A 22,128-nucleotide genomic window follows, 5' to 3' on the forward strand; every position below is an offset into this window, starting at 1 on the left:
GTATACATCACCAACAAAATCCAAACAGCAAGAGATACAAAGAGAAATTCCATTCAAAATAACTGTCAACAGCATAAAATATTTAGGAATCTATCTACTAAAGGAAAGGCAGGAATTATATGAGCAAAATTACAAAAAACTTTCCACACAAATAAAGTCACACTTAAATAATTGGAAAAATATTAAAAATACTCTTGGATAAGCCGAGCGAATATAATAAAGATGACAATACTACCTAAACTAACCTATTTATTTAGTGCTATACAAATCAGACTTCCAAGAAAATATTTTAATGATCTAGAAAAAATAACAACAAAATTCATATGGAATAATAAAAGGTCTAGAATCTCAAGGGAATTAAAAAAAAAATCAAATGAAGGTGGTCTAGCTGTACCTGTTCTAAAACTATATTATAAAGCAGCAATCACCAAAACCATTTTGTATTGACTAAGAAATAGATTTGTTGATCAGTGGAACATGTTAGGTTCAAAAGAAATAACTATAAATCTATGTTTGACAAACCCAAAGATCCTAACTTTTGGGATAAGAATTCATTATTTGACAAAAACTGCTGGGATAACTGGAAATTAGTATGGCAGAAATTAGGCATGGACCCACACTTACCACCGTATATCAAGATAAGATCAAAATGGGTCCATGATTTAGGCATAAAGAACGAGATTATAAATAAATTAGAGGAACATAGGATAGTTTATCTCTCAGACCGGTGGAGGGGGAAGAAATTTGTGACCAAAGATGAACTAGAGACCATTATTGATCACAAAATAGAAAAATTTGATTACATCAAATTAAAAAGCCTTTGTATAAACAAAACTAATGCAAACAAGATTAGAAGGGAAGCAACAAACTGGGAAAACATCACAGTTAAAAGTTCTGATAAAGCCCTCATTTCCAAAATATGCAGAGAATTGACTAATTTATAAGAAATCAAGCCATTCTCCAATTGATAAATGGTCAAAGGATATGAACAGACAATTTTCAGACGATGAAATTGAAACTGTTACCACTAATATGAAAGTGTTCCAAATCACTATTAATCAGAGAAATACATATTAATACAACTCTGAGATACCAGTACATACCTGTCAGATTGGCTAAGATGACAGAAAAAAATAATGATGAATGTTGGAGGGGATGTGGGAAAACTGGGACACTGATGCATTGTTGGTGGAGTTGTGAATGAATCCATCCATTCTGGAGAGCAATTTGGAACTATGCTCAAAAAGTTATCAAACTGTGCATACCCTTTGACCCAGCAGTGCTACTACTGGGCTTATACCTCAAGAGATACTAAAGAAGGGAAAGGGATTTGTATGTGCACGAATATTTGTGGCAGCCCTGTTTGTAGTGGCTTGAAACTGGAAAATGAATGGATGCCCATCAATTGGAGAATGGCTGGGTAAATTGTAGTATATGAATGTTGTGGAATATTATTGTTATATAAGAAATGACCTGGATGAATACAGAGAGTCTTAGAGAGACTTACATGAACTGATGCTAAGTGAAATGAGCAGAACCAGGAGATCATTATATACTTCAGCAATGATACTGTATGAAGATGTATTTTGATAGAAGAGGATTTCTTTCACAAAGAGACCTAACTCAGTTTCAATTGATCAATGATGGACAGAAGAAGCTACACCCAAAGAAAGAACACTTATAAATGAATGTAAACTGTTTGTATTTTTGTTTTTCTTCCTGGGTTATTTTTATCTTCTGAATCCAATTCTCCCTGTGCAACAAGAGAACTGTTCGATTCTGCACACATATATTGTATCTAGAATATACTATGACATATTTAACATATATAAGATTGCTTGCCATCTAGGGGAGGGAGTGGAGGGAGAGAGGGGAAAAATCAGAACAGAAGGGAGTGCAAGGTGTAATATTGTAAAAAATTACCCTGGCATGGGTTATGTCAATAAAAAGTTATTATAATAAATAAAAATTTTTAAAAATAAAAAAGAAAGAAACCTGCTCCCAGAGAGAACTATTATATTTTAAAGAAAAAGAACACCACAGATATAAGTTAATTTCATCTATTTCTGATGAAAAGATCATAACTGAATAAAAAATTTGGTCTCCCAACACAGAACTCACAAAAAGCATGAAAATGTAAAAAAGGAAAGACATCTTAAGAACTATATTTCTGTTATGGGTATTCTTAGAGAGTGCAGGCATAATTTGATTTTATTATGGTAATAAAAAAAACTAGAGGTAGAAAGGGGATTGTTCCAGAAAAAAAAAGAGGGAAGAAGAGGTAAAATAAGGGAATGTACATTTCATGAAGAGTCAAAGAAGACCTATTATAATTGAGGGAAAAAAGGAAGGGGGAAGAGAATTATATGAATTTACTCTCATTAAATTTGGCTTAAAGAGAACAAATAAGACATACTTGGTTTCACTGAGAAACTTGTCTCACCTTATAAATAAATGGGAGGAGAAAGGGGAAAAGAAAGGGAGAAGACTAATAGAAGAAGAAAAAAAGAAGTATTAGGAGAAAAGTGTAAAAAAGTAGGAGGTCATCTAAAGGGGGATGGCTGTTTGAGGGAGGTGATCATCAAAGGCAAAATACTTCACAGGAGGGAAGGGGGAAAGGAAGGAGAAAAGCATAACTGGGGGTAAAGAAGATGGCAGGAAATACTGCATTAGTTATTTTAATTGTGAATGTGAATGGGATAAACTCTCATAAAACAGAAGCAGATAGCAAATTGGATTAAAAGCCAGAATCCTGTAATATGTTTACAAGAAACACACTTAAAGCAGAGTAATATAAAGAGAGTAAAGGTAAAGGGTTGGGGCAGAATCTATTATGCTTCAGGTGAAGTTAAAAAAGCAGGGGTGGCAATCCTGATCTCAGATCAAGTAAAAACAAAGATAGATCTAATTAAAACAGAAAAGAAAGGAAATTATATTTTACTAAAGGGTATCATAAATAATGAAACAATATCAATATTAAACATATATGCACCAACTGGTATAGCATCAAAATTCCTAGAGAAGTTAAGAGAGATACAAGAAGAAATAGACATCAAAACTATACTAGTGGTTGATCTCAACTTTGCTCTCTCAGAAATAAATAAATGGAATCACAAAATAAATAAGAAAGAAGTTAAGGAGGTAAACTGAATGCTAGAAAAGTTAGGTATGAAAAATCTTTGAAGAAAAATGAAGGAGACAGAAAGAGTTTACGTTTTTCTCAGTGGTTCATGGAACCTATAGACAAATTGGCCATGTATTGGGGCATAAAATCTTCAAAATCAAATGCAGAAAGGCCAAAATAGTAAATACATTTTTTTTCAGATCATGATGAAATAACAATCACATGCCATATAAGGCCAGGAGAAAGTACATCAAAAATTAATTGGACATTAAATAATCTAATTCTAAAGAATGAATGGGTGAAACAACAAATCAGAGAAACAGTCAACAATTTCATCCTAGAGAATGACAATAATAAGACAACATACTAAAATTTGTGGGATGCAGCCGAAGTGGTTGCTTACTTCCATAAAATAGAAAAAGAGAAGATCAATTAATTGGGCTTATAACTAAAAATGCTAGAAATAGAATGAGTTGAAACCCTCAAATCAACATCAGATTTGAAATTTTGAAAATAAAGAAGAGATTAATAAAATTTAAAATAAGAAAACTATTGAATTAATAAATAAAACTAAGTTTTATAAAAAACAAATAGCAAAATCTTTAGTTAATTAAATTACAAAAAGTTAATTTGATTTTTTAAAGAAGAAAATCAAATTGTTAGTCTCAAAAATAAAAAAGGGAGAAATTTCCACCAATGACAAGGAAAGTAGAGCAATAATTAGGCATTGTTTTGCCTAACTGTGCCAGGATAATACACTATGGCCAAGTAGGATTTATACCAGGAATGCAGGTTTGGTTCAATATCAGGAAAACTATTAGCATAATCAACTATATCAATAACCAGATTTACAAAAATCATATCATTATATTAATAGATTCAATAAAAGCATTTGATAAAAGCCTACAACTATTGCTATTAAAAAACACTAGAGAGTATAGGAAGTAGGAATAAGTGGACTTTTCCTTAAAATGATCAGTAGCATCTATTTAAAGCCATCAGCAAGCGTCATGTGGACATGATGGGTACAAACTAGAATCATTCCCACTAAGATCAAGAGTGAAACAAGATTGCTCCTTATCACTGTTAGTTTTCAATATTGTGTTCGAAATGTTAGCTTTAGCAATTAGTGAAGAAAAACAGATTAGAGGAATTAGAATATGTAATGAGGAAACCAACTTGTCGCTGTTTGCAGTTGATATTATGATATACTTAGAAAATCAACTAAAAAACTACTAGAAATAATTTACAACTTTACCAAAATTAGAGGATACAAAATAAATACATATAAATCATCACCATTTATATATATATATATATATATATATATATATATATATATATATATTACCAACAAAGTCCAGCAGCAAAAGATACAAAGAGAAATTCCATTCAAAATACCTGTCAATAGTATAAAATATTTGGTAATCTATCTGACAAAGAAAATGAACACAACTACAAAACACTTTCCACAAAAAAGTCAAATCTAATCAGTTGGAAAAATGCTCATGGGTAAACCTTAACACCACATACCAAGATAAGATCAAAATGGGTTCATGACTTAGACATAAAAATTAGAAGAACATAGGATAGTTCACCTCTCAGATCTGAAGAGAAGGAAGGAATTTGTATTCGAAGAACTGGAACTCATAACTGAACACCAAATAGATAATTTTGATTATATTAAGTTTAAAAGTTTTATATTAAGTTAAATTTTTTTTGTACAAACAAAATTAATGCAGACAAGATCAGAAAAGAAGCAATACATTGGGAAAGCTTTTTTTTTTTACATTTAAGAGTTCTGATACAATCTTCATTTCTAAAATATATAGAGAATTGGCTCAAATTTACAAGAATTGAAGCTATTCTCCAATTGATAAATGGTCAAATGATATGAACGAGCAACTTTCAGATGAAGAAATTAAAATAATTTCTACTTATATGAAAAGGTGCTCTAAATAATTATTGATCAGAAAAATGCAAATTTAGACAACTCTAAGATACCACTAAACTTCTCTCAGATTGGCTAAGGTGATAGGAAAAGATAATGACATGTTTGAGGGGATATGGGAAAACTGGGACACTAATACATTTTTGTTGGAACTGTGAATAGATCTAGCTATTCTGGAGAGCAATTTGGAATTATGTTCAAAAAGTTATTAAATGTTGCATATCCTTTTATCTAGCGGTTTTTCTATTGGGCCTATATACCAAAGAGATTTTAAAAGAAGGAAAGGGACCCACATGTGCAAAAATGTTTGTGGAGCCCTTTTTGTAGTGGCAAGAAATTGGAAACTGAGTGGATGTCTATCAGTTGGAAAATGATTGGATAAGTTATGGTACATGAATGTTATGGAATATTATTGTTCTATATGAAACAATCAGCAGGATGATTTTAGAGAGGGCTGGTAATACTTACATGAACTGATGCTAAGTGAAATAAGCAGAAACCAGGAAATCACTGTACATGGCAACATCATTATTATATGACAATCAATTCTGATGAATGTGACTCCAACAATGAGATGGCTGATGCCAATTCCAATGATCTTGTGACAAAGAGAGCCATCTACATACACCCAGAAAGAGGTCTGGGGGAACTGAATATGATCACAACATAACTGGCTCAGTCTTGTTGTTTGCTTGCATTTTGTATTCTTATTTACTTTCCTTTTGGATCTATTTGTGTGTGTGTGTGTGTGTGTGTGTGTGTGTGTGTGCAGCAAGAGAATTGTGTAACATGTTTACCCATATTGGATTTAGCATATATTTTAACATGTATAACATATATTGGATTGCTTGTTACCTGGAACTATTGTGAGGGGAAGGAGGTGAAAATCTGAAATGTAAGGCTATGCAAGGGTCACTGTTGAAAAATTATCCATGCATATGATTTGAAATTAAAAAAGCTTTAAATAAAAAAAAATAAGATAGCTCTCTGGTCTAGGAGAGAACCATAATAGCAAAGGGAATTTCAATAATCCAAAATTTTTAAAAATAACAATAAAATCAATTTTATGAAATTATAAATAAATTGGCAATAATTTTAAAATGCCACTATTTGTTTTTTCTCCAATTTTTAAAAACTGTACCTTTTTTGCCTTATTTATCTTAATAGTAAGATAGCATCAAATTCCGAGCATAAAATGTAAGCTCTATGAAGGAAGTTTTTTTTTCTTTCTTCCTTCCATATTTCTTTCCTTCCTTTCTTCTTTTCTTCCCCCACCCTAGTAACTAGCACTTTGGCTGGAACATAAAATGTTTAATAAAATTATGGTGATTGATATCAGTATTAAAATGTTCTGTTTATAAAGTTTCTATGGCAATGGGAAAGTATGCATGCCTCATGTCATCTTAGAATCAATTTGAATTGCAATACAAACAGAATTGTTCTTGATTGTTTCCTCTTTTCAGAAAAATACTCGCAGTAATTTTCATATGTCATCCAGTTAACATGATAAAATAAAGAAAATTTAGGCTTGCATGCATGATTACTGGAATATCAGGATTTGATTGACAATTACATTATGTCTTATTATGAACTCAGGGTGCTTCAGTAATTAGCCTGTCAAGTCAATTGTTACTCTTTATTAAAAATGATTGTAGGGAGCAATTAATCTCACAATCTTAGTTTCATTGGGGCATTCCATTTTTGCAATTTTATGCAGTTCACTCTCTTTAGCTTATGGAAAGTATCATTTGCTAATAGAAGGTTTTACCTTTATTATTTTGATTATGTACTTGAGCTGCTAAATATAAATTTGCATAATAACTGAATGTGCATAAGGGGCTCTTCTATTTTTCATTGTGGTTTTGTTTGGATATGGGCACAGATTTTCATATTTCTTGAAAATGCACCCTTATACTTGAATGCCAAAAACCACTAACAATAAAACAATAAAATTCCACATATCTCAAGAATTTTTCTAAATATACAAAGACCACTTGTGGGAAAATAAGTTAATATGGCTGAAATGATTTTTCCCTTGCATGGTTAAAGTTAGAAGAAAATAATAAAGAATTATTTCTGTTTGACTGATTGATTGTTTTAATATTATTGAATATCAATCATCTTCAGTTTTCTGCACAGATTATACAAAAGGCAGACTTTGTACTCTACATTCTCATGAAACAAGACAGAGGTGATAATAAAACTTAAAAAAAACAATTTTTCCTCTTCTCTGACAAATAATCTCACCAGCTGGAAAATTACAGAGAAAAGAAGGCCCTGTGGACTTCAAAAGGCACAAGAGTGAAACATTTAATCATAAAGTTGTAGGATAAAATGAACCTTGAGAGGACATTTAGTCAATCCTCCTACCTTTAGCACTAAACTTTAATATATATGAGCTTATCCTCTTTTAAAAGATCGACAGAGTGAAAAATTTCACTATTTCTCTCCATATCTGTGCCAGTGTTTAAAAAACTCCAGTTGAAAAGGTATTTTTTTATTTCTAAAGGAACTAAGATCCTCAGCGGTGCTATTGAAATAATAAAAATATAATTTTTGTTTAAAAAAGGCATTGGGGATGCCATAAAGTTCAACTTCTCACCCAAAGCAAAACTCAACTCTACAAAGTACTCTAATTTTGAGAATGTTCTTTCTTTTATTAAGGCAAAACCTGCATTCATGTCAGGTCCTTGGATTGTAAGATCCCCTAATATGTTGTTGGACATGGAATGGAAAGGTCATTTGCATTAGTGTCATAAGACCAGGTTTATATTCTTGGCTTCTACTAACTAAAAGCAGAAATTAATCTCTCTGAATCTATTTCCTCTTTGTAAAAGGAAAGGGTTAGACAGGATGATTTCTAAGCTTTTATAAAGAAAGCTTTTAAATAGTCTGATTCCCTGGCAGTCTTGATTGTTCATTCTCTTGATTTTGTTCAGTACGAATACTATCTCCATTGCTGGAAACACTATCCTGTGACTGGTTCTTCAACTTATATTATTTTTATTTGTAAAATATTTATTTCTGTGGTAATTTAATCTTGACTTAACAAAAATCAACAAAAATCTCAAATATTTTCAGCATAAATTCTCACTGTATTAGAATCTGACAATATAAGTTTTCATTTTACTTTTTGAACAACTTTGAATGAGTCACTTTTTAAAATTCATTTTTCTCATTGGTAATTGAAAATGGTTTATTGTTATTATTGTTGCTGCTGTTTTTCTTAACTTTGACATTATACAATAGATTTCTGTGTCTCCAAAATTTTACTCTTAAATATTGTCACCTTGCAATCTAAATGCAGTAATTTTATTTTATTTCTATTTAATTTTAATTCATTAATTTCATACAAAACATTCTATTTTGTTGCTTCTATTTTGATTATTTCAATAGTTCAACATATTATGGAGCTGAATATGCTTAGAAGCAGAAGATTATGTGTTAGTCCTGCTCCCTTCATACCTTGAAGGACTGTAATGTACAAAGTAGTTGTGGGACAGATATGGCTTAATTTGGGAATCCTGCTGATTAATTTGGGAAACAGTTGTGGACTTTCTGGGGATACAAGAGCATAAAACCAATGTTAGAACTTTGTTAAGAAGTTCTGAAGAACTCAGAGAACTTCCTTGCTGACAGTTGTTAGTCTTTCTGACCAAGGCTTTCATCTGTTTTTTCATTGCCTTGGGAACTCCTTTTAGTATGAGGGTATTTTGATATACTTTTATTCAATGGGTTGTTTGCTAGCTCCCTTAGGTGACGAATTATATCAGATATGGATAGAGCTACCCACCCTTTGCTTCTAATTTATTTTTGATAAGTATATCATTTATGCCTTTATTCAAATAACTGATATGTATGTTGAATTTAACATCAGTCCATTGATATCACTTAGGACAAATTTTTAAAATTACAAAACTTTATATCTCTTTTCTCATGGGATGTAACAAGATGTTATGAATATAAATTTAGAATACTTCACCCATAGTGGATGCTCGCTAGGTGTTACAATAAAGTGCCAGGCCTAGAGTAAGAAAGATTCATTTTGTGAGTTCAAATCTGACATCAAACATTTGCTACCTGTGTGACACTTGGAAAATCATTTAACCATGTTTGCCTCAGTTCCATCACCTATAATGTGAGGTAGAAGAAAAAATGGCAAACCAGCCCAGTATCTCTGCCAAAACAATTTCAAAGAAGGTCATGAAGTCAATCACAATTGAAAATGACAACAAAAAATCTAAATCTTTACAGAAATTCAAGCTCCAGATCTAACATTTTGAAAATATTTTAAAGTTTTAGTACTATATTTTGTTATGTATATCCATATTAGTATTTAAATAATAAATAATAATTTAATTTAGCTAGGAAGTGGTATACTGTAGTTTGTAGTTTATGTATACTATATTTGTATACTATATTGTATATATGTATACTATATATGTATATATTTCAGATTATACATGAAGATTAATAAGTATATTTGTATTTGTGCATACATATACATGCAAATATATATATGTATGCCCTTTTAACATCTCTCATTTTTCCTATTTTGCTATTCACATGCTGATAACCCTTTACATATTAACCTTTAACCTGTTATATAGCCACCTAATAGCTATTGTGTCTAAATTGTGCTATCGTAGTTTATTGCTGTGTGTCCTATAAGTCAGAATAAATGTTTTCTCAACTAAAGACCCATTACATTTGTATTAGAAAAGCTGATAGTCTATACCTTTGCCAGCTGCATAGACTTTATATAAAACTAGATATATATTAGGGTTTCCCTCTTTTTGGTGGAACTAAAATGGCCAAAGTCCAATACACAGATTGGCCTTGTCTTTTATACTGATCTCTATATCTACTTAGAAATATATAATCAATGCAATGGGATATTCTTGATGTAAATTTCCCCTCTAGTCATGCTGGTCAGTAGCAATACATTAGTAATAGATCACTGCTTGTAGCAATAATATATGTCACAGGAAAAATTTTTATTTAGTCATTTTGTGATCATTACAACAGCATTATAAGATAAAAGTTGTTATCATAATTCCCGCTTTGCAGATTAGTAAACTAAAATAGGGAGAGCTAAGAGGAAAAAATAAACATTTACAGAGTTCTTACTACCTGCTAGATATTGTGAAAAAATATTTACAAGTATCTTAATTAAATGACTGTCCATTCAAATTGTGCAAAGCCCATACTGGGCTTATATCACAAAGAGTTCTTTTTCTTTAACTTAAAATTTTTTTTTTATTATAGCTTTTATTTACAAGTTATATGCATGGGTAATTTTACAGCACTGACAATTGCCAAACCTTTTGCTCCAATTTTTTCCCCTACTTCCCCCCACCACCTCCCCTAGATGGCAGGATGACCAATACATGTTAAATATATTAAAGTATAAATTAAATACAAAATAAGTTTACATGTCCAAACTGTTATTTTGCTATACAAAAAATCAGACTCTGAATTATTAGTCTGCAATTAGCCTGCAAAGGAAATAAAAAAGAAAATGCAGGCAGGCAAAAATATAAGGATTGGGAATTCAATGCATTGGTTCCTAGTCATCTCCTAGAGTTCTTTTGCAGGGTGTAGATAGTTCAGTTCATTACTGCTCCATTGGAACTGAAGTGGTTCATCTCCTTTCTGAACATGGCCAGGTCCATCAGAATTGATAATCATATAATATTATTGTTGAAGTTTATAATGATCTCCTGGTCCTGCTTATTTCACTCAGCATGAGTTTGTGAAACTCTCTCCAGTCCTTTCTGAAATCATCCTGCTGTTCATTTCTTACCCAACAATATTCCATAATACTCATATACCACGATTTATTCAGCCATTCTCCAATTGATGGGCATCCACTCAGTTTCCAGATTCTGGCCACTACAAATAGGGCTGCCACAAACATTTTGGCAAATACAGGTCCCTTTCCCTTCTTTAAGATCTCTTTGGGACATAAACCCAGTAGTAACACTGCTGGATCAAAGGGTATACAGAGTTTGATAACTTTTTTAGCATAGTTCCAATTTGATCTCCAAAATGGCTGGATGTATTCACAGTTCCACCAACAATGTATTAATATCCCTGTTTTCCCACATCTCCTCCACATTCCTCATTATCTTTCCCTGTCATTCTAGCCAATCTGACAGGTGAATAGTGGTAACTCAAGATTGTCTTAATTTGCATTTCTCTGATTAATTATGACTTGGAGTATCTTTTCATATGGCTAGAAATAGTTTCAGTTTCTTCGTCTGATAATTGTCTGTTCATATGCTTTGACTATTTATCAGTTGGAGAATGGCTTGATTTCTTATAAAGTAGAGTTAATTCTCTGTATATTATGGAAATGAGGCTTTTATCAGAACCTTTGACTGAAAATATGTTCCCAGTTTATTGCTTCCCTTCTAATCATATCTACATCAGTTTTGTTTGTACAAAAATTTTCAATTTGATATAAACAAAATTTTCTATTTTGTGATCAGTAATGATTTCTAGTTCTTCTTTGGTCATAAATTCCCTCCTCTTCCACAGGTCTGAGAGGTAGACTATCCTGTTTTCCTCTAATTTATTTATAATCTCATTGTTTATGCCTAGGTCATGAACCCATTTTGACCTTATCTTTGTGTACGGTGTTAAGTGTGGGTCGATGCCTACTTTCTGCCATACAAGTTTCCAATTTTCCCAGAAATTGTTATCAAACAGTGAGTTCTCATCCCAAAAGCTGGGATCTTTGGGTTTGTCAAACACTAGAGCATTAAAGTTATTGACTGTTTTATCCCTTGAACCTAACCTATTCCACTGATCAACTAATCTATTCCTTAGCCAATACCAAATGGTTTTGGTAACTGCTGCTCTATAATATAATTTTAGATCTGGTACAGCTAAGCCACCTTCATTTGATTTTTTTTTCATTAATTCCCTTGAAATTTTTGACCTTTTGTTTTTCCATATGAATTTTGTTGTTATTTTTTCTAGGTCATTAAAATAGTTTTTTGGGAGTCTAATCGGTATAGTGCTAAATAAATAGATTAGTTTAGGTAATATTGTCATCTTTATTATATTTGCTCGCCCTATCCAAGAGCATTTAATATTTTTCCAATTGGTTAGATCAGACTTTAATTTGTGTGAAAAGTGGTCTGTAATTTTGCTCATAAAGTTTCTGATTTTCCCTTGGCAGATAGATTCCTAAATATTTTATATTATCAGTAGTAATTTAAATGGAATTTCACTTTGTAATTCTGACTGTTGGATTTTGTTAGTGATATATAAGAATGCTGATGATTTATGTGGGTTTATTTTATAACCAGCAATTTTGCTAAAGTTGTGGATTATTTCTAATAACTTTTTAGTAGAATCTCTGGGGTTCTCTAAGTATGCCGTCATATCATCAGCAAAGAGTGATAATTTGGTTTCCTCATTGCCTATTCTTATTCCTTTAATCTCTTTCTCAACTCTTAATGCCAAAGCTAGCATTTCTGATACAATATTAAATAGTAACGGTGATAGTGGGCAACCTTGTTTCACTCCTGATCTTACTGGGAATGGTTACAGTTTGTCCCCATTACATATGATGCTTACTGCTGGTTTTAAATAGATGCTACTTATCATTTTAATAAAAAGTCCATTTATTCCTATCCTCTCAAGTGTTTTTAATAGGAATGGATGTTGGATTTTATCAAATGCTTTTTCTGCATCTATTGAGATGACCATATCGTTTTGGTTCTTAATATCACCAATCATACTGATAGTTTTCTTAATATTGAAAGAGCCCTGCATTTCTGGTATAAATTGTATTTTATTGTGGTGGATTATCCTGGGGATGATTTTCTGTAGTCTTTTTGCTAACATTTTATCTAAGATTTTAGCATCAATATTCATTAGGGAGATTGGACTATAATTTTCTTTCTCTGTTTTCAACCTACCTGGTTTCGGTATCAGAACCATGTCTGTGTCATAAAAGGAATTTGGTAGGACTCCTTCATTCTCTATTTTATAAAATAATTTATAAAGCATTGGGACTAATTGTTCTTTGAATGTTTGGTAGAATTCACATGTAAATCCATCTGGTCCTGGGGATTTTTTTTAGGGAGTTGTTTAATTGCCTGTTCTATTACTTTTTCTGAAATGGGACTATTTAAGCAATTTACTTCTTCCTCTGATAAGCTGAGAAGCCTATATTTTTGGAGATAGTTATCCATTTCACTTAGGTTATCAAATTTATTGGCATAAAGTTGGGCAAAATAACCCCTTATTATTTCTTTAATTTCCTCTTCATTGGTGGAAAGTTCTCCCTTTTCATTTTTAAGACTACCAATTTGATTTTCCTCTCTCCTTTTTCTAACCAGATTTACCAAAGCTTTATCATTTTTATTGATTTTTTCATAAAACCAACTTAGTTTTATTTATTAGTTCAATAGTTTTTTTCTACTTTCAATAATATTATTTTCTCCTTTTAATATTAGAATTTCAAGTTTAGTAATTGATTGGGGGTTTTTAATTTGGTCTTTTTCTAGCTTTTTAAGTTGTAAGCCCAATTCATTGAACTTTTCTTTCTCTGTTTTATTCAAGTAAGTCTCTAAGGATATACAATTTCCCCTTATTACTGCTTTGGTTGCATCCCATAAATTTTGATATGCTGTCTCACCATTGTCATTATCTTGAATGCAATTATTAATTGTGTCTATAATTTGCCGTTTCATCCAATCATTCTTTAAGATGAGATTATTTAGTTTCCAATTACTTTTTGGTCTATTTACACCTAACTTTTTATTGAATGTAGTTTTTATTGCATCATGATCTGAAAAGAAAACATTTACTATTTCTGCCTTCCTGCATTTAATTTTGAGGTCTTTATGTCCTAATATGTGGTCAATTTTTGTGTAGTTTCCATGAACTGCTGAGAAGAAAGTATACTCCTTTCTGTCACCATTCAATTTTCTCCAGAGATCTATCATACCTAATTTATCTAATATTCTATTTACCTCTTTAATTTCTTTCTTATTTGTGTTGTGATTTCATTTATCTAAATCTGAGAGTGCAAGATTGAGCTTTCCCACTATTATACTTTTGCTGTCTATCTTGGTGCATATATGTTTAATATTGATTTTGCTTCATTGTTTATAGTCCCCTTGCTTTTGCTTGATCTGAGATAAGGATGGCTACCCCTGCTTTTTTGACTTCACCTGAAGCATAATAGATTCTGCTCCAGCCTTTTACCTTTACCCTGTATGTATCTCAATGTTTTAAATGTGTTTCCTATAAACAACACATTGTAGGTTTCTGACTTTTGATCTAGTCTGCTGTCTGCCTCCTCCTTATGGGAGAGTTCATCCCATTCACAATTAAGCTTAAAATTACTAATTCTGTATTTCCTGCCATCCTAATATCCCCAGATTATGCTTTTCTTTTTCTTGCCTCCTTTCCTCCCTTCCCTAATATTAAACTTATTGGTCCCTCTTGCGTCACCCAACTTTCCCTCTTTAGTATTCCTCCCTCCTCCCTTTGAATCCCTTCCCCTTTTTTGTACCCTTCCCTTATTACTCTTTTTCCTTTTCCCTTTTCTTCTCACACTTTTTAATAAGGTGACAGAAGATTCGCCGTAAAAAAATGTCAGTTATTTCTTTTTTGAGTCAACTCTGATGAGAGTAACATTCGCACAATGTTCCTTCCCCTCTCTAAGTTCCCTCAGATATGATAGGTTTCCTTTGCCTCATCATCGCATGTAGTTTCCCTCTTTTTATCTCCCCTTTTCCCTTTTTCTGCCACTATCCCCTTTCCATTTCTACTTCCCTTTTTTATGCTATATCAGTAAAATCAAATTATACATGTAGTTTTTATGTATATTCACAACAGAAATACAGTTTTCAAGAGTTCCTTTTACCTTTTTCTACTTCTCTTGAGTCCTTTTGTTGGAGATCAAATTTTTTAAGTCTCGTTTTTTTCCTTAGAAACAGAAGGAATTCCTCTGTTTCATTAAATTTCCATCTTCTTCCACGGAAAAAATGCTCAGCTTAGCTGGGTAGTTTATTCGTGGCTGCATTCCAAGTTCTTTTGCCTTTTGGAATATCAAATTCCAGGCCCTTCAATCCTTTAATGTTGAGGCAGCCAGATCTTGTGTGACCCTTATTGTGGCACCTTGGTATTTGAACTGTTTTTTCCTAGCTGCTTGTAAAATTTTTTCTTTAGTCTAAAATTCTGAAGTTTGGCCTCAATATTCCTCGGAGTCTTTATTTTAGGGTCTTTTTCAGAAGTGTTCGATGGATTCTTTCAATGCCTATTTTACCATCCAGTTCTATTACTTCTGGGTAGTTCTCTTTGATGATTTCCTGTAAAATAGTATCTAGGCTCTTTTTTTCATCATAATTTTCGGGTAGTCCGATGATCCTTAGGCTATCTCTCCTAGATCTCTCTTCCAGGTCGGTTGTTTTTCCAAGTAAATATTTGACATTTTTTTCCAGTCTTTCTTATTTTCGATTTGCTTGATTGATTCTTCATGTCTCAATGAATCAGTCATTTCGATTTGTTCAGTTCTGATTTTTAGTGAGTTATTTTCTTCATTAGCTTTTTTTTTTTTACTTCTTTTTGTATATGTCCAATTGAGTTTTTAAATGAGTTATTTTGCTCTATGGAATATTTTTCCATTTCACTATTTTTTTTAAATGACTTACTTTCTTTCTCCAATTCACAAATTCTGTTTCCCTGCACTTCTTGGGAGTTTTTTACCTTTTCCAATTCACATTTCAGGAAGTTGTTTTCTTTTCCCACTTTATCAAATTTTTCTTTTAGTAAGTTATATGTCTTTTCTGGACTCTCTTGCATAACTTCTCTTTCCTTTCCCCATTTTTCTTCTAGTTCTCTTTTAAGGTTTTTAATGGTCTCTTCTAGGAGAGCCTTTTGTATTGGGGACCAACAATTGTTTGGAGACTGTCTGCAATTAGTCTCTTCAGGGTTTAAAAGATGTTCTCTTTCTGAATAGAAACTATCAGTCGTCCTTTTGATTTTTTTACTCATTTTATTAAAGCCTGTAGGGTCTGCCTTCAAGGCCAGGAGGTTACCAGCTTCCTCTGCAGAGTAGTGAAAGGTGTATGGATGGGTAGCTGTCCTGCTAGCTGGCTGCAAAAAGCAGCAAGGTACTGGAGTGCTCTGGGGAAAGACTTCCCCACCCAGAAGTACCTCAGGCCTGCAGGGCAGAGCTGGGAAATTGCCCTACAAAGAACACCATCCCTTCCCCCCTGCTGTGTGAGATAACGACTGCCCTGGGGCTAGACACTGAACAGTGAGAATTTCACTACCCCAAGCTAAATCCTGCCCTAGGGCTGTGGGTATTAGCAGGTGAGCAGTGAATGGATTTACAGGGACAAGAAGTATCTCTGCCCCGGGAAGCACAGTCCTGCTGGGGAAGTTCTATTGCCCCAGGCTGAGCCCCCCACTGTGCTGATTAGAGGCTGCCCAGGCTGTGTCCCCCTCCTGTGAGGGTTTGTAACTGTCCCTACAAAAGGCCTGAACTGCAGGATGTGGCTGCAGGGCTGGGTTTCAGTCTGCCGGAGTCACTTTTCAGTTTGAGTAGTTACAGCCAGATCTTGTTAGGTTCTGGCGTTTTTTAGAGTACCCTCTGTTTTAGGCTTTAATTTCTCTGAAAGTTTCCTGCTTTGCAATCAAGGCAGAGCAGTTAGCCTATAGTAGAGTGGTCTCTATAACTTCTTTAGCCACAGAAATCAACCCTGCCCCTGGTCTGTTCAGGATGCTAGTCTCTTGCTGCCTGTGCTAATCTGTTCCTGGCCCCTCTGGACAAACCTTTCCTGGAGATCTTCCAGATTGACTTCAGCTGGTAAGTTGTAGTGCTTCTGATCTTCATGAATTTAAGCAGTGAAGAGCTATTTTTGAGGTTGAATTAAATAGTTGGTTATGAGGGGAATGAGAGGAGCTTAGAAAGTCATTTGTGCCTTCTCCCCCATCTTGGTTCCACCCCCCACAAAGAGTTCTTAAAGGAGGGAAGGGCACCCACAATGCAAAAATGTTTGTGGCAGCTTTTTTTGCACTGGCAAGAAACTGAAAATTGAGTGGATGCCCATCAGTTGTAGAATGGGTGAATAAATCATGGCATATTAATGTTATGGAATATTATTCTATAAAAACAATCAGCAGGCTGATTTCAGAGAGGCCTGGAGAAACTTAAATGAATTGATGCTAAGTAACATGAAAAGAAAAGAATGAGAAGATCATTCAACAATAAGATTATATGATGATCAATAGTTATAGATGTGGTTCTTTTAAACAATGAGATGACGCAGGCCAACCAATTCCAATAATCTTGTGAGGATGAGAGCCATCTCCACCCAGAGAGAGGACTGTGGGAACTAAGGTGGATCACAACATAGCATTTTCACATTTTTGTTGTAGTTTGCTTGAATTTCATTTTCTCTCTCTCTCTCTCTTTTTTGTTTTTTTGCTTTTTGATCTGATTTTTTTGTGTGTGTATTTAGTAATATAATTGTATAAATATGTTTGCCTCTATTGGATTTTACATATATTTTACCATGTTTAACATATTACATGCTATCTAAGGAAGGAGTGGGTAGAAGAGAAAGAAAAACTGAAACACAAGGTTATTCAAGGGTTAGTGTTAAATAATAATACTTGCATGTTTTGAAAATAATAAAAAAAAATTCCATTAAAAAAAAATTTTAAATGGGGCAGCTAGGTAGCACAGTGTATAGTGCACCAGTCCTGAAGTCAGGAGGACCTGAGTTCAAACCTGGTCTCAGACACTTAAAACTTCCTAGCTATGTGACTCTGGGCAAGTCACTTAATCCCAATTGCTTCAGCTATAATAATAATAATAATAATAATAATAATAATAATAACAACAAATGACTGTCCAGCTTCACTCATTTAGTAAATGTTGGATTCTAGATTCATACTCAAGGATTTCCACAGTGGCAGACTAATTCTCTACATATGAATCCTTATTTTCATCATGAAAAGTAGTATCAGGGAGATGGTATTAGTCTCAACTATTTAGGCAGTGAAAGCATAGTAGACAAATAATGACCACAAACCTGACTATGTTTTCATGTATGAATATACCAGAAGTCAGAATTCCCTGATGTCTAGAGCTTTAACAAAGGTCATACGATGCTAACACACAGGGATTTATGTTGAATTTTCAAAGTCAAGGTAAAATGGATTTGGATATAGAGAATGGAGTCTATAATCTGTTCCACTAGAATACTGACAATTACAACTTTGTGATTTTTCATTGGTAAATATAGTTCAATAATTGATGGTATTAAAAATTTTGTATCTCATATTTATAAACATTTTTTAGAAATTTTACTATTCTAAAATTTTTGGAACCCCAATATATCCACTCAGTAGACCATTTTAATTTATCCTAAACAAAATTGTTGAGTCTTACAATAACAATATAAGCACAAAAATATACTACATATAAACATAAATAAGAAATTTTATTTCTTTGATATTGTGAATATGTACTTTCTTTGCTTTCTTCAAAGTATCAATTATTTTTACCTTAAATGATTTGCTAGATTTAATCCACTTTTTTTTTTACTCTTTTTTTTCTAACCATGGAGATGCTATGTAAAATAATTCATGTTGTCATTGGTATCTACTTGTCACGGGGTTAATTAATCTTTTTTTTTTTTTATTGACAGAACATAGGCATGGATAATTTTTCAACATTGTCCCTTATACTCACTTCTGTTCCAACTTTATCCTTCCCTCCCTCCATCCCCTCTCCTAGATGGCAGGAAGTCTCATACATGTTAAACATGTTAAAGTATATCTTAAATATACGATATGTGTACAGATCTGTACAGTTCACTTGTTGCACAAGAATAATTGGATTCAGAAGATAAAAAATAACCTAGGAAGAAAAATAAAAATGCAAGTAGTCCACATTCAATTCCTAGGATTCTTTCTCTGGGTGTAGCTGATTCTGTCCATCATTGATCAATTGGAACTGAATTGGATCTTCTCATTGTTGAAGATATCCACTTCCATCATAATATGTTCTCATATAAAATTGTTGTTGAAGTGTATAATGATCTCCTGGCTCTGCTCATTTCGCTTACCATAAGTTTATGTAAGTCTCTCCAAGCCTCTCTATATTCATTCTGTTGGTCATTTCTTACAAAACAATAATATTCCATAATATTCATATAGCACAATTTACCCAACCATTCTCTGTGATGACCGCGTATTTTAAAATCGGCCAGAGTCAGGAATTCAGGTTAGGGGAAAATTGTCAATCTTTATTCTCAGGGAAGAAAGTTCGAAGGTGGGAGATAATTGGCAATAGCAATGTGTGCAACTGAGTCAAGAAGCTCGCTAGACCAGAAGCCATGAGACCAGCACAACGAACCCAGGCAGCAATCTCTCCCAGCCACTCTTCCTGTCTCTCTGCCTCCACCACCAAAATCATCATTTCATATACAACACATCAGGACTTGCACAGAGAGTGGGTGGCGGCCATTCTTTATCCATGCATGTATATTAATAAAGTATAGTCCAATTACTATTTAGCCTCATGTGCTTGGGACCTCAGTGCATCAACTCAAGCCTCAGCCCATTACAATTCTCCAATTGATGGGCATCCATTCAATTTCTAGTTTCTATCCACTACAAAAAGAACTATCACAAATATTTTGGCACATATAGGACCCTTTCCCTTCTTTAATATCTCTTTGGGATATAAGGTCAGTGGTTACATGCTGGATAAAAGGATATCACAGTGTGATAAATTTTTGAGCATAGTTCCAAATTGTTCTCCAGAATGGTTGGATCTGTTCACAACTCCACCAACCATACATCAGAGTCCAAGTTTTCCTGCCTCCCCACCAACATTAGTCATTGTCTTTTCCTATCATCTTAGCCAGTTTGATAGCTGTATATTGGTATCTCAGAGTTGTCTTAATTTACATTTCTCTGATCAATAGTGATTTGGAATACCCTTTCTTATGAGTAGAAATAGTTTCAATTTCATCATCTGAAAATTGTCTGTTCATATACTTTGACCATTTATCAATTGGAGAATGGCTTGATTTCTTATAAATTAGAATCAATGCTTTATATATTTTAGAAATGAAGCTTTTATCAGAACTTTTGACTGTAAAAATGTTTTCTCTGTTTATTGCTTCCCTGCTAATTTTGTTTACATTAGTTTTGTTTGTTAAAAAGCAAAAGCTTTTTTAACTTGGCATAATCAAATTTTCTATTTTGTGATCAATAATGATCTCTTGTTCTTCTTTAGTCACAGATAAAAAGATCTATAATGATCTCTATCAGAAATGCAAATTAAGACAACTCTGAGCTACCACTGCACACCTTTCAATTGGCTAAGATGACAGAAAAAGATAATGATGAATGTTGGAAGGGATATGGCAAAACTGGGACCATTATATTGTTGGTGGAGTTCTGGAGAGCAATTTGGAACTATGCCCAAACTGTGCATACCCTTTGATCCAACAGTGGTTCTACTGGGCTTGTATCCTAAAGAAATCATAAAGGAGGGAAAGGGACAGTCATGTGAAAAATATTTGTGGAAGTCCTTTTTGTATTGGAAAGAAACTGGAAAATGAGTGAATGTCCATCTGTTGGAGAATGGCTGAATAAATTATAGTATATGAATGTTATGAAATATTATTGTTCTATAAGATATAAGAGCAATGATTTCAGAGAGTCCTGCCGAGACTTAGATGAACTGATGCTAAGTGATGCTAAGTGAAATAAAACCAGGAGAACATTATATATGGCAACAGCAAGATTATATGATGATCAGTTCTGATGACCATGACTCCTTTAAACATTATGAGATGATTCAGCCCAATTCCAATGTAATGAAGAATGCTATCGGAACACAAAGAGAGGGAATGAGAACTGAATGTGGAGTTTTGATTTTAGGGTCCCTTTCATTAGGTGATTGATGACTTCTTTCAATGTCTATTTTACCTTCTGTTTCTATAACACCTGGGCAGTTCTCTTTTATAATTTCCTGGAAAATAGTGTGCAAGCTTTTTTTTTTCCTCATATTTTCCAGGAAGTCCAATAATTTTCAGATTATCTCTCTTCAATCTACTTTCCAGGTCTGTTGTTTTCCCAAGAAGGTATTTAACCATTTTTTCATTGTTTCATTTTTTTTTTTTTGGTTTTGCTGATTCTTGGTGTCTCCTCAAGTCATTCAATTCCGTTTCTTCAGTTCTAATTTTTAATGAATTATTTTCTTAACTCACTTTTAAAATTTATTTTTCTAATTGTCTAACTGAGTTTTTAAGTAAGTTGTTTTGTTCTATGGAATTTTTTTCCCATTTCACCAATTTTATTTTTTAGAGAGCTATTTTCTTTTTCCAGTTCACTAATTCTGTTTTCCTTGGAATTGTTTACCTTTTCCAATTCACTAATTCTGTTTTTTAGGGATTTGATTTCTTCATCTATCTTTAAATGAGTGGGATGACTTATTCAGACCCTCTTGCCAAGTTTCCCTTTCTTTTGCCCATTTTTCTTCTAGCTCTCTTGTAAGAGCCTTTATAATTTCTTCTATGAGAGTCTTGTGTATTGAGGATCAGATCATATCTCCCTTTGGGATTCATCCAGAGACAGTCTGTTTTTAGTCTCAGGGTTTAATGTCTGCTCTCTATCTGTATAGAAGCTCTCAATTGTTAGAGTGTGTTTTAATTTTTTGCTCATTTTGCCAAAGAATCAAAGAAAACTAGCAAAAAAAAGCAAATGCAGTATGCTTTTTTTGGTGGAGCTGGATGCTATTACCAAGCTTCCTCTACATACTGCTGGAGGCAGCAGTGAGGCACTAGCAGAACAGCAATGGCAGTGCTACATTGCACATTGAGACTCTGAGAGCATGCTAAGTCACATCAGGTGAGTGTGGCCAGGTCCAGAGAGATCCTAGCTTTTCAGGGTTATAGTCTTTACCCCTTGTGTTTATAGCTTCTCTGCTGATCTATTGGCTTGCTGCTGGGGCAAAATAGCCACACTGTGGTAAAGTTCCCCCCACAGAAATGGCTGA

Source organism: Sarcophilus harrisii, chromosome 1 (genome assembly GCF_902635505.1).
Source record: "Sarcophilus harrisii chromosome 1, mSarHar1.11, whole genome shotgun sequence".
Classification (NCBI taxonomy): Eukaryota; Metazoa; Chordata; class Mammalia; order Dasyuromorphia; family Dasyuridae; genus Sarcophilus; species Sarcophilus harrisii.